The 14,183-nt window shown below is 48.9% G+C and overlaps 2 protein-coding genes across 2 annotated transcripts in view; both read right to left on the bottom strand.

Annotated features, from left to right (window-relative positions):
- LOC310756497 (tigger transposable element-derived protein 1-like) overlaps positions 1 to 14,183 on the bottom strand; it is a 796,241-nt gene that overhangs the window by 687,838 nt on the left and 94,220 nt on the right. The gene's annotated exons all lie outside the window — the stretch shown is intronic.
- Positions 1 to 14,183, bottom strand: part of LOC310757094 (uncharacterized protein) — a 508,648-nt gene that overhangs the window by 404,419 nt on the left and 90,046 nt on the right. The gene's annotated exons all lie outside the window — the stretch shown is intronic.

Below are 14,183 nucleotides of genomic sequence, written 5' to 3'. Positions count from 1 at the left end.
CTTGGGGTCCCTTCCAACTCTGCAATGCTATCATTCTATGTTTTGTGGGGTGAACGAGGCCTTAGCCTAAAGCAGGAGATGCCTGCTGTTTGCACCTGCTTGCAAATAGCATGACCTGCTTAGCTGGCCCCTGGTTGTAGGATCGGTTGGCTAACATTCGGCATGGGTCACTTGGTTACAAATTTGCAGCAAGCGTGAACAAGGGTTTCCAAGGAAGATTTTTGTGGTTTGTCTCTAGTGAGACTTGAGGGCTCAATTTCTCTTAAAGCAGGTTATGTGGTTGTTCTGTTTCAACCCTCTCCCTTGTGAACTGTTTCGTTCAGACAATGCAGTCATACCTCATGTTATGTCCGATTCATGTTACGTTCTTTCAGGATACGTCCCGCGGCGACCCGGAAGTACCAGAAAGGGTTACTTCTGGGTTTCACCGCTCACTCATGTGCAGACGCACAAAATGACATCATGTGCATGCGCAGAAGCGTCAAATCGCAACCTACGCGTGCGCAGATGCGCCACTGCGGGTTGCGCTCTTTTCATGTTGTGAATGGGCCTCCGGAACGGATCCTGTTCGCCACCAGAGGTGCCACTGTAACAGGAACTTTCCAACCACAAAGCCTGTCCAGGTAAACTCTGTCTTGGAAGAAAAGGTTCCAGCTACATAGGTCACACTGTTTTCAAGCAGAGTCCTGACCGAGAGAGAAGAAATAATAGTGGCACTTAGGTCAAGAGGGCCTCTCAGACCCCCTACATTTATGCTAGGGTTAGTGCAGCATTCCTCAACCTCGGCCCTCCAGATGTTTTCAGCCTACAACTCCCATGATCCCTGGCTAGCAGGACCAGTGGTCAGGGATGCTGGAAATTGTAGTCTCAAAACATCTTGAGGGCCGAGGTTGAGGAAGCCTGGGTTAGTGGGTAGATATCCAGTCTGTGTTTTGTTTTGGGTAGTGCACTATGTTTGCTCCTGCTTGTTTTAGATATTATTTCTTTCTACACCTCACAAAAGAATTCAGTAGGCAAATTTAAAAGAAAAGAAAAGAAGAGGGGCACCATGTTTCTGCCTGGTTTCGAACCAGGGACCTTTCGCGTGTGAGGCGAACGTGATGACCACTACACTACAGAAACTCTGCCTTAGCTGAGGCCCTTGTTCCTGTCCCCTGGCCAAGAAAGATCCTTTTGGCTTGGAGTCCTTGTCACTCATAGAATGGCAGTGCCACGTGCTCCAGATGGATGGGTGGGGCATACCCCAGACAGCTAAGTGGTGCCGTGGAAGCGTGCTGGGCCCATAACCAAGAGGTTGATGGATCAAAGCCATCGTCTGCTGGGCAGCAGCGGCTACTTTCTGCTTTTGACTTGGACAACCCAAAAATGCGGGGAGGAGATTTTCCTGCTACTGAGTAGGACGCTACAGGCCCTCCCTCCTTTGATCTGGGAGAACAAATTCTGTTGCAGAAGAGAAGGGGAGACACTTCTTTTAAGGGAGAAATAACATCTCCCCCCTCCCCCAACACACAGTACTGGATCAACCAATAGGCAGAATAAGCTTGTGCTTAGAGCACCAATCTTTATTTTTATTTATTTTTGAAGATTGCTATAATCATCGCCGCCACAATCCCTCTCCTAGGGACCCAAGTGCAACCTGGAGTTCAGGCCTTGGCAACAGCTTCATTCCGTTCTTTGACATAATTCGACGCTGGCCATAGAGCAGAAGCTGGAGCTGCAACACTCCTTCCATTTGGCAAAATAATTTCCTGGCTGGGAATTCAACCTAGGCCGCAGCGAATCCTAACCAGGGATGTGCATGGTGATCTCTATTCTTTTATGTGACCAACTGAAAGGAAATGGCACTTGACTAGCCAGCCAGCCTCCTAGTGGGGCAAATTTTCCTTCTGTAGGCCAAATCAACAGCTGACCCTACAGAGTGGCAAAGGTAGTATAGTAAACCGAAGGCTTATGCCGCAGAGGAATATCCAAAAAAGGCTCACTTGCAGGATCATCACCTTGTCATGGTTAGTGGGCTTGTGCATTCCTATGATCCTTGTGAGTGAAGCCATCGGGAGTCTTGTACTCCCAGTAGGGTCACCAAAGGCAGTAATGTCCAAGGGGAGGAGCTAGACAAAGAACGATCCAATAAGTCCTCAATGGCACAACAGGCGGATGATAACAAGCGGTATGTTACAACGGCTGTGAAGACAGATGAAGGCTGCAGCAGATAGGAATCTACTGGTCGTCATGATCCTCATGCCCTTGGAATAGAGCAGGCATAGGCAACCTTCAGTCCTCCAGATGTTTTGGACTACAGTTCCCATCATCCCTGACCACTGGTCCTGTTAGCTAGGGATCATGGGAGTTGTAGGCCAAAACACCTGGAGGGCCAAAGGTTGCCTATGCCTGGAATAGTGCCTAACTGCAAAGACCGTGCGTTGCTCAGCGTGCCCTGATCTACACACATAAAACAAATTCACACGCAGGCATCTTCCAAAAACCCATCTAATCCTCAGCATTATCATCTCCCAGAAACCTAAGTCGCCACTGTGGAAGGGCATGTGGATCCAGAATAGGCCTCCACAGTCATTTATGGACACACCATTAAGACCATATTCATGGAAGACAATCCTACTCGGCATTCACCAAAGAAGAGGATCCAAAAAAGGGGCCGACGAGGGTGGGATTCGAACCCACGCGTGCAGAGCACAATGGATTAGCAGTCCATCGCCTTCACCACTCGGCCACCTCGTCCAGGAATCCTGCCCATCGCCGTCCCTGGGTGGGCTCGAACCACCATCCTTCTGGTTAACAGCCAGACGCGCTAACCCATTGCGCCACAGAGACCTGGGCGGTAGCATCCTTGGTCTGAGATCTTATTAGTGGAACACTACTGACAGACTAAGGATGGGATGTGCATGTGTCCTTATGCCAATTTCCCAGTTTCCATGGAGAAAGGGAAAGAGGAACTGTCCTGCCACTCAAAGGGTCAGTGGCAGAACTGGTGTCTTCTTCAACAACTCCACAAGTGGAGTGGGAGCAGGATACTCAACAAGCAAGGCTTGAAGAGTTAAATATTCTGGGCTAGACTTAGACGCCACCCTTTGAACGTTCCTTTGCTCTGCTTTTCAGTTTCAGCAGTGTTCTCCACCTGGCCAGCAATAAAGCGGTAAGAGTCACACGTTTATTCATTCTGCACTTATTATGATGAGGAAAAGCAGTATTGGGTGCTTATTGCCAAAGGATGAAATAAGGAGATAAAGTGATCTGGGAGAAAAAACTACCCCAAGTTCCTCTTTCTTATTTTAAAGCACTCTCTATATTCACAGTCATAGTGACTATTTTTGGCTGCTTGGATAATGTGCTGAACTCCTAGGGAAAAGGGCTACTAAGGATGGGGCTTGAACCCCTATGTGTGCAGAGGGCAACAGATTAGCAATTCACCGCTCAGGCTCCTCATTGCAGGCAGATTTCCAGCAGCCGTCCCTGGGTGGGCTCGAACCACCAACCTTCTGGTTAACAGCCAGACGCGCTAACCCATTGCGCCACAGAGACCTGGGCAGAGCTGTTTCTCTGCCTCCTGTTATGCTTGGTGCTGGGAAAGTTCATTTTGAAAAGGAACTAGTTCAAGTTCAAGGAGGAACCAGTTCCAGGAAGAATGATGTTCTGGGTCTAGCAGACAAAATAACCACTGATAAATTGTCAGGTCTGGATGGCATCCCCCACATTTGGCTCTTTTGGGGCAAAAAAGAGGAGAATTGCACCTTCTCTGGGCTATAGGCAGGGCCTATTTGCCAGGACACCAAATTCAGGGTGAGCAATTGTAGTTGAAATGAGTCTATTGCACAAAAAGCCCCTTCCTCTAAGCCGGATTTTTTTCAAATAAAGACAGCAGGAAGAAAATGCCCTGAGATGTGTAGAATTGCAATGTGCTTGAAGCAATGCTGTCTAAGCTCTCCACAAACAAATCTGGATGAATGTCCATGGAACACAGAATCGTAGAGTTGGAAGGAAACCCAAGGATCACCTACTCCAGTGGTGGCCAAACTTGGCCCTCCAGATGTTTTGGGACTACAACTCCCATCATCCCTAGGAAGCAGGACCCGTGGTCAGGGATGATGGGCATTGTAGTCCCAAAACAGCTGACGGGCCAACCTTTAACAAAGGAGAGTCCACCACCTTCCAAGGTACTTTATACAGAATCGTAGAGTTGGAAGGAAACCCAAGGATCCCCTGATTCAACTCTCTTCAATGCAGGAAATGCTGCTAAAGAACCCCTGATAGGTGGCTCTCCAACCTCGCTTCAAAAAACCTGCAATGAAGGAGAATCCACCACCTTCCAAGGTTGTCCATAACTGGCACCGCAACTGCGGGACCAAAATAAATGAGGCTTCAGGGTCTGAGTTCCTGGAAGGGGTTCAATGCTGGTGGTATAACAGAAGTTCATCTGGAATGATGCTCTTTCCATCTGACAAAAGAATTCCCTGACCGGGAATCGAACCCGGGCCGCGGCGGTGAGAGCGCCGAATCCTGACCACTAGACCACCAGGGATGTGCAAGCTGATCTTTGTCTCTCCGTTCTTTCAAGAGACGAGCTCCGCATCAAACTGCTAAGAAATGGTGCTCTGGCAGTCAGACATCCTGCCAAAAGGCAGGTTTTCTTTAGTTGCTGTGAAGAGTTCCCACTCCGTTAGGAAGCTGAAAGCAGCATTTGCTCATCCTCTTCCCTGGGGAAGGGAAACCAAGGCCACACTCATTGAAAGTCCCATGATCTCACTTTAAACAGTTGTGGCTTCCCCCAAAGACTTCTGGGAGCTCTAATTTGTTATGAGGGCTGAGAGTTGTAAGGAGTCTGTCCCCCACCTCCCAACTTGGGGTCCCTTCCAACTCTGCAATGCTATCATTCTATGTTTTGTGGGGTGAACGAGGCCTTAGCCTAAAGCAGGAGGTGCCTGCTGTTTGTACCTGCTTGCAAATAGCGCGACCTGCTTAGCTGGACCCTGATTGTAGGATCGGTTGGCTAACATTCGGCATGGGTCACTTGGTTACAAATTTGCAGCAAGCGTGAACAAGGGTTTCCAAGGAAGATTTTTGTGGTTTGTCTCTAGTGAGACTTGAGGGCTCAATTTCTCTTAAAGCAGGTTATGTGGTTGTTCTGTTTCAACCCTCTCCCTTGTGAACTGTTTCATTCAGACAATGCAGTCATACCTCAGGTTACGTCCGATTCATGTTACGTTCTTTCAGAATACGTCCCGCGGCGACCCGGAAGTACCAGAAAGGGTTACTTCCGGGTTTCACTGCTCACTCATGTGCAGACACGCAAAATGACATCATGTGCATGCACAGAAGCGTCAAATCGCAACCTACACGTGCGCAGATGCGCCACTGCGGGTTGCGCTCTTTTCATGTTGTGAATGGGCCTCCGGAATGGATCCCGTTCACCACCAGAGGTGCCACTGTAACAGGAACTTTCCAACCACAAAGCCTGTCCAGGTGAACTCTGTCTTGGAAGAAAAGGTTCCAGCTACATAGGTCACACTGTTTTCAAGCAGAGTCCTGACCGAGAGAGAAGAAATAATAGTGGCACTTAGGTCAAGAGGGCCTCTCAGACCCCCTACATTTATGCTAGGGTTAGTGCAGCATTCCTCAACCTTGGCCCTCCAGATGTTTTCAGCCTACAACTCCCATGATCCCTGGCTAGCAGGACCAGTGGTCAGGGATGCTGGAAATTGTAGTCTCAAAACATCTGGAAGGCTGAGGTTGAGGAAGCCTGGGTTAGTGGGTAGATATCCAGTCTGTGTTTTGTTTTGGGCAGTGCACCATGTTTGTTCCTGTTTGTTTTAGATATTATTTCTTTCTACATCTTACAAAAGAATTCGGTAGGCATATTTAAAAAGAAGAGAAAAGAAGAAGAGCACCATATTTCTCCCTGGTTTCGAACCAGGGACCTTCGCGTGTGTGGCGAACGTGAGGACCACTACACTACAGAAACTCTGCCTTAGCTGAGGCCCTTGTTCCTGCCCCCTGGCCAAGAAAGATCCTTTTGGCATGGAGTTCTTGGCACTCAGAGAATGGCAGTGCCACGTGCTCCAGATGGATGGGGTGCGGCATACCCCATCCAGCTAAGTGGCGCCGTGGAAGCGTGATGGGCCCATAACCAAGAGGTTGATGGATCAAAGCCATTGTCTGCTGGTCAGCAGCAGCTACCTTCTGCTTTTGACTTGGACAACCCAAAAATGCGGGGAGGAGATTTTCCTGCTAGTGAGTAGGACGCTACAGGCCCTCCCTCCTTTGGCAACTGATCTGGGAGAACGAATTCTGTTTCAGAAGAGAAGGGGAGACACTGCCTGGGATAGAGCCTAACTCTGAAGACTGTGCGTTGGTCAGCATGCCCTGATCTACTTTATAAAGTAAATTCACGCACAGGCGTCTTCCAAAAACCCATCTAATCCTCAGCATTATCATCTCCCAGAAACCTAAGTCGCCACTGTGGAAGGGCATGTGGATCCAGAATAGGCCTCCACAGTCATTTATGGACACACCACTAAGACCATATTCATGGAAGACAATCCTACTCGGCATTCACCAAAGAAGAGGATCCAAAAAAGGGGCCGATGAGGGTGGGATTCGAACCCACGCGTGCAGAGCACAATGGATTAGCAGTCCATCGCCTTCACCACTCGGCCACCTCGTCCAGGAATCCTGCCCACTGCCGTCCCTGGGTGGGCTCGAACCACCATCCTTCTGGTTAACAGCCAGACGCGCTAACCCATTGCGCCACAGAGACCTGGGCGGTAGCATCCTTGGTCTGAGATCTTATTAGTGGAACACTACTGACAGACTAAGGATGGGATGTGCATGTGTCCTTATGCCAATTTCCCAGTTTCCATGGAGAAAAGGGAAGAGGAACTGTCCTGCCGCTCAAAGGGTCAGTGGCAGAACTGGTGTCCCCTTCAACAACTCCACAAGTGGAGTGGGAGCAGGGTACTCAACAAGCAAGCCTTGAAGAGTTAAATATTATAGGCTAGAGTTAGATGCCACCCTTCCTTTGCTCTGCTTTTCAGTTTCAGCAGTGTTCTCCACCTGGCCAGCAATAAAGCGGTAAGAGTCACACGTTTATTCATTCTGCACTTATTATGATGAGGAAAAGCAGTATTGGGTGCTTATTGCCAAAGGATGAAATAAGGAGATAAAGTGAACTGGGAGAAAAAACTACCCCAAGTTCCTCTTTCTTATTTGAAAGCACTCACTATATTCACAGTCATAGTGACTATTTTTGGCTGCTTGGATAATGTGCTGAACTCCTAGGGAAAAGGGCTACTAAGGATGGGGCTTGAACCCCTATGTGTGGAGAGGGCAACAGATTAGCAATTCACCGCTCAGGCTCCTCATTGCAGGCAGATTTCCAGCAGCCGTCCCTGGGTGGGCTCGAACCACCAACCTTCTGGTTAACAGCCAGACGCGCTAACCCATTGCGCCACAGAGACCTGGGCAGAGCTGTTTCTCTGCCTCCTGTTATGCTCAGTGCTGGGAAAGTTCATTTTGAAAAGGAACTAGTTCAAGTTCAAGAAGGAACCAGTACCAGGAAGAATGATGTTCTGGGTCTAGCAGACAAAATAACCATTGATAAATTGTCAGGTCTGGATGGCATCCCCCACATTTGGCTCTTTTGGGGCAAAAAGAGGAGGATTGCACCTTCTCTTGGCTACAGGCAGGGCCAATTAGCCAGGATACCAAATTCAGGGTGAGCAATTGTAGTTGAAATGGATTTATTGCACAAAAAGCCCCTTCCCCCAAGCTGCATCTTTTGCAAATAAATACAGCATGAAGAAAATGCCCTGAGATGTGTAGAATTGCAATTTGCTTGAAGCAATGCTGTCTAACCTCTGCACAAACAAATCAAGATGAATGTCCATGGGAACACAGAATCATAGAGTTGGAAGGAAACCCAAGGATACCCTAGTCCAACTCCCTGACAGGTGGCCCTCCAACCTCGCTTCAAAAAACCTGCAACAAAAGGGAGTCCACCACCTTCTGAGGTACCACAAGTGCGGGACCAAAATAAACGAGGCTTCAGAGTCTGAGTTCCTGGAAGGTCTTCAGCAGAAATTCAGCTGGAATGACCCTCTTTCCATCTGACAAAAGAATTCCCTGACCGGGAATTGAACCCAGGCCGCTGCGGTGAGAGCACCGAATCCTGACCACTAGACCATCAGGGATGTGCAAGGTGATCTCTGTTCCTCCATTCTCCCAAGCAATGAGCACTGTGAAGGCTGGTGGAACAAAGTTTTTTATGGGGGAGTCTGAGTTGGAGAAGTTGTGGGTGGAACAGACATTTGAGGGGAGTCAAACTGAAAAGTACATTTGATGGTACATGGTGCTCTGTCATAACTTATGTGATCCCACAACTGGGTCATATTCTACCTGACCCTAAAAAATCTCTGTGGCCAGATAGGATACCCAAGCATTATGGGCAAACAACATATGAGGTGCGTAATTTGCTATTGATTTTATTGTGAGACTTTAAAATGGCTTCCATTGTAATGCTCAAGTTGTGAGTAGCTATCCAGTCTATGTTTTGTTTAGGGTAGTTCACTATGTTTGCTTTAAATGTTATTTCTTCTATATTTTACTCAAAAAATTATTAAAAGTGGAGCACCATGTTTCTGCCTGGTTTCGAACCAGGGACCTTTCGCGTGTGAGGCGAACGTGATAACCACTACACTACAGAAACTCTGCCTTAGCTGTGGACTTTGTTCCTGCCCCCTGGCCAAAATAAATCCTTTTGGCTTGGAGTCCTTGATGCTCAGAGAATGGCAGTGCCACATGCTCCTGATGGATGGGGTGGGGCACTGGCTCCACAGCTCCTTCTGGCTGCAGCACCTCTGGGGCTGTCCCTGCCAGCCCTTTGAGTTCAGATTCCACGCCTCACTTGATGAAAAAGAATCGACTCCTGGTCCCTGACAAACACACATTCATGCCCCATCCAGCATTGTGGCGCAGCGGGAGCGTGCTGGGCCCATAACCCAGAGGTCGATGGATCGAAACCATCCTCTGCTAGGCGGCAAGGGCTGCCTTTTGTCTTTGACTTGGACAACCCCCAAATTTGAGGAGAAGGGTATTTTCTTGCTCCTGAGTAGGGTACTTTCCCTCCTTTGGCAATAGGTCTTGGCAAGAGCATGAGTTCCTGGAAAAGGTTCAGTACTGTTGACATAAAAAAGATTTGGCTGGAATGACCCTCCTGCCATCTTGCAAAAGAATTCCCTGACCGGGAATCGAACCCGGGCCGCGGCGGTGAGAGCGCCGAATCCTAACCACTAGACCACCAGGGATATCTGATGTGTTTTCTTTCTCTCCGTACTTTCAAATGAGGAGCACTGTATCAAACTGCTAATAAATGGCTCTTTGGCCTTTGGACATCATGCCAAGTAGCAGGGTTTCCTCAATGGCAGGGAAAGGCAGGGACTGGCAAGATATTGGCAAGTCTGAGACAGGAGGGGAGGGCTGCAGTCTCACTTGGAGGAAGGGGTCAGTGATTTGTGGGAACTATGCCAGCCTGGAGGTAAGAGTTGGAGGCAGGGGAAATGTCAGAGATGGAGCACAGGCTCAGTCAGTAGAAGGGGAAGAAGAGTAAACCAGGAAAGTTAAAGGCCAGTTGTTTCCCCACCCTCTCCTGCACAACTGTCTCCCAGAACCAGGAGGGGATTGAAGAGGGATGAGCAGAGGCAGTTTGCACGCGGGCGCAGTCTCTGGCTGTGTGTGTGCAGCCCATTGGGGGAAGATGCATAAATTCATGGAGTGGTCCTCTGTTGCTGCAGCTGCTAGATTCTAGACTGGTGTGCCTGGGTATTCAGAGTTGTAGAGAAGAGTGTCAAGTGTCAGCTTTGACAAACAAGAGTTAACTATCTACCATGTGCATTCCTTTGACTGGAAAGTGCAATGGACAGAGTTGAGGGAAACCTGCTAGTCGCTGACAAGCAGAGAGCCATATATTGGCAGTTGGATACAGTGGTCATCGCTTGAAAGAATAGAAGGACAGTGATCACCTTGCATACCTCTGATGGCACCACAGCACAGGTTTGATAAATAATGAACTTCCCAAGCAACCGAGCATAACAAGAGGCCAATAAGCGGCCCTGCCCAGGTCTCTGTGGCGCAATCAGTTAGCATGCCTGGCTGTTAACCAGAAGGTTGGTGGCTCAAGCCCACCCAGGGACGGCTGCCGGCCTTCTACCTGCAATGAGGTGGCTGAGTAGTGAACTGCTAATCTGTTGTCCTCTGCACACATGGGGGTTCAAGCCCACCCTCAGTAGCCCCTTAGGAGTACAATATCTAAGCAGCTCTTTTGTTGGGGAGTGCTGGTCTGCCCCTCTGAAACGGCTCCTACGTGGACCCTGAGATCATCTTCTGAGGCCCTCCTTTGTGTGACTTGAGAGGTCTGGAGGGTGGCAACACGAGAACGGGGCCTTCTCTGCAGTGGCTCTCTGTCTATGAAATGCTCTCCCCAGGGAAGTTCGCCTGGTGCCTTCATTATACACCTTTAGGCTCCAGGCAAAAACACTCCTTTTTAACCAGGCCTTTGGTTGATCCGATTGACATCCTATGCCCTTTTAAAAATGTGGCCCTTTTGGGGAGATGGGGTGTTATTGGGTTGTTGTTTTTATGTTGCTTTTATATATTGTGGTTTTTATGTTGATCTTTTCTGTGAACCGCCCTGAAACCCCTGGGTATAGGGTGGTATATAATTTTTATTTTTTAGAAAAAGGCAGAGGATGGAATGCACCAGCCAAGACTCAAGCCCAGATCAGTAATGAGACAATTCCTCTCATCAGTCTTATGATCTAAAAGGGATGACATCACAGTCCTGCCCAGCATCTCTTCCTCTGCCTTTTGCTCAGTCAACAAGCAAAACCAGTGCAGGCAGGCAAAAGTCTGCAAACAGCTGAGGAGGGTGGGATTCAAACCCACATGTGCAGAGTGCAATGGATTAGCAGTCCGCCTGTTTCACCAGTCATCTGCTTTATGAGGGATGCGGTGCCCACAGCCGTCCTCCAAAGTAACATCCAGATGCACAGACCTATCGTACCACAGAGACTCTGCGCCTCAGCCTCTTTTGGCCTGAACATTCCCAGAAAGGGATGGATGGCTGACAAACGATACAATGATCCACAGCCAGCCGCTTTCTCCCAAGCAGCTAGCAGAGTGGCGCAGCGGAAGCGTGCTGGGCCCATAACCCAGAGGTCGATGGATCGAAACCATCCTCTGCTAGTTGGCAGTGACTGCCTTTTGCTTTTTCCTTGGACAACCCACAAAAGAAAAGGCGGAAAGGGATCCCTTTTTGAGTAGGACAGCACAGCAACTCCTTCCTCTGGCAAAAGGCCTGGCAGAAGGAATCGCCTCGAAGGAAGATGGCGTGCTGCTATTGCTTTGGTCCAACCTGCTAGTAAGGTGCTTGCTATGCTTTGATAGTGTTGCACACACCTCAGTCTCCAAGTGGCAAGAGATTCCAGGGGTTGCAGTGTTTTACCCAGGGTTCAGTTTCATTTGAACAAAGCTCAGTGGAGACTGTGGTGTCTTTAGGATATATGGCTTTATATCAGGGGTGGCCAGCTCCCAAGAGACTGCGATCTACAGTTGAAAACTGGCAGTGATCTACCTCCTTTTTTGGTGTTCAGGTCAAAGTTGTTGACCTTTTTTTAGGAAGGAAAACTGGAAAACCCTGTTGGACATGCCTGCTATATACAATCTGAGAACCAGATTTAGAGGTTTGCAGCATTCAGTCTGCAGTAGAAGCCCCAAGCCACAGTTCTGTGTTCAGCGCTGAGCAATAAATGCCTCTGTCTCCAGAGCTATTATCCATGCTATTATTGCACCCTCATTGTCAGTCTGGCATTCAGCATCAGGCTGGACTAGAGGACCTCCAGGACCCCTTCCAACTTTCACATTCGGATTCAAAGGATAAACTAGGTAGGCACACAGCTTTTTCTCAGCAGCCAACCAAGATGGATCCACCTTGAACCCCCTGCCAAGGTAAGGGGAAGGAAAAAACTGCTTTCTTGCTGGAAGAGAATAAGAAACGTGGAAAGTGGCGGTAGGATCCTTTCTCCCAGGCCTTTTGCCAGAGGAAGGAGTTGTTGTGCTGTCCTACTCAGCAGAAGACAAGGGATCCTTTCCCCCTTTTCTTTTGTGGGTTGTCCAAGGAAAAAGCAAAAGGCAGTCACTACCATCTAGCAGAGGATGGTTTCGATCCATCGACCTCTGGGTTATGGGCCCAGCACGCTCCCGCTGCGCCACTCTGCTGGCTGGTTGGGAGAAAGTGGCTGGCTGTGGATCATTGCATCATTTGTCAGCTAGGTATCCAGTCTGGGAATGACTTTATTTGGATTCTCCAACCTGTAATGAGGCAGTACCATGCCAGCATTCACTGTCTCCAGTTGCCGTGGCTATTTTTATTCTACAAACGGAAGATACAGACTTTCCCACCTGGGCTATTGCAGATGGTTGACATCCACCCATCTCGGGAGACAATGGAGGCATGTGCCTTTGGATTCTGCTAACATCTTACAGCAAAGCAATATTAGCATGTCATCTCTCTCTTCTTTTCAACAATATTCCTTTTCCCAGGCTTGTTGCCAGAGGAGGGGGGCACATCAGCTCCCTAGCTTCCTACTTAGTAGCTGCAGGGAAATAATTTCCACTCACACCCACATTTTGCCAAGGCAAAAGTAAAAGTACCTAGCAGAGGATGGTTTCGATCCATCGACCTCTGGGTTATGGGCCCAGCACGCTTCCGCTGCGCCACTCTGCTGGATGGAGCAATGAAGAGCCTAGTGCACATCATCAGTTTGTTTGTCATCTATCCAGTTCCAGCAACAAAACCGCAGGATAAAAGAGACTGAGGAGAAGCTCTGCCCAGGTCTCTGTGGCGCAATTGGTTAGCGCGTCTGGCTGTTAACCAGAAGGTTGGTGGTTCAAGCCCACCCAGGGACGGTTGCAGGCACTTTCTCCAGGATGAGACATCTGTTGTCCTCTATACATGTGGGTTTGAATTCTATCTCATCATCCCTTTTTCCCATTAATCGGACCTAGGTCAAAAGATTGGGAACCTCACATGATGCCTCTGGTCTACAGCACTGGTGCAGCTGATGCAGGTCTTTTCCTTCCAGGCGAGTGAACCTGCCAAAGGAAAACCTGTGGGCTTGCCTGGCCCACAGCAGTTATTTGCAGAACATAAAATTGGACCTTTTTCTTTTGCATGGCATCAAAGGAAGCATAATAAGAGATTGAGGGGCACCTTTTTCCAGGTCTCTGTGGCGCAATGGGTTAGCGCGTCTGGCTGTTAACCAGAAGGTTGGTGGTTCGAGCCCACCCAGGGACGTTTGCAGGCATTATGCCCATGATGAGGTGGCTGAATCGGTTTAGTTTCCTTCTTTGCTAGCCCTTTTCCCCCCTGGCTGGAAGTCCTAGAGCAGTGGTCCCCAAATATTTCCCCCCCAAGGACCACTTGACAATTGCTGAGGGTCTTGGTGGACCACTTAATACGTTTCCTGCCTGTTGTAGCAGCTGTAATGCGCTGTGCTAAATGATTTTTAGTTGTAACCTTACAGCACTCTGCGGAACACCTGAATGAAGCTTGTGGACCACCGGTTTGGGAAACCCTAAGGCATAAACTTCTAGCTGGCAGCCTGAAAGTGTCTTCAACTCTCTGAAAGGAAAAAACAAACCAGGAAGGTATGCACCAGCCGGGACTCGAACCCGGGTCACAAGATTGGGAACCTCGTATGATGCCTCTACACCACTGGTGCAGACGGCGAGGACCTTCTCCTTCCTGGGCACAATGTCTGCCGAAGCAAAACCTCCTGTGTGGTTGGATGGCCCAGAGGAGATTTTCAGCATCCTGACCAAAATGCGTAGGGACCTCTAGCCTTTTGCATGTTGTGTCCAATGCAGAAGCAAAAGGCAGCAGCAGAATAGCAGATGACATTTTTCTTCTATCAACCTCTGGGTTATGGGCTCAGCATGCTCCCATTCCGGTTTGGGAAAAGGATCCTGAAATGGCTTGTATAACTGTTTTTCTCTTAGCTGAGTAAAACCTCAGGCCAAGAGGGGTGGAGATCTCTGTGATGCATTTTTTTTAGCACATCTGGGCTTTAGCTGGAAAGATGCAAGGCCACCCAGCTGCGGGTATCATGTTCCGGGTG

The sequence above is a fragment of the Podarcis filfolensis genome (assembly GCF_964270895.1).
Source record: "Podarcis filfolensis genome assembly, chromosome: 2".
NCBI classification, from domain to species: domain Eukaryota; kingdom Metazoa; phylum Chordata; class Lepidosauria; order Squamata; family Lacertidae; genus Podarcis; species Podarcis filfolensis.
The sequence above is the reverse complement of the archived record's forward strand: the minus strand, read 5'-3'. Positions and strand labels throughout refer to the sequence as shown.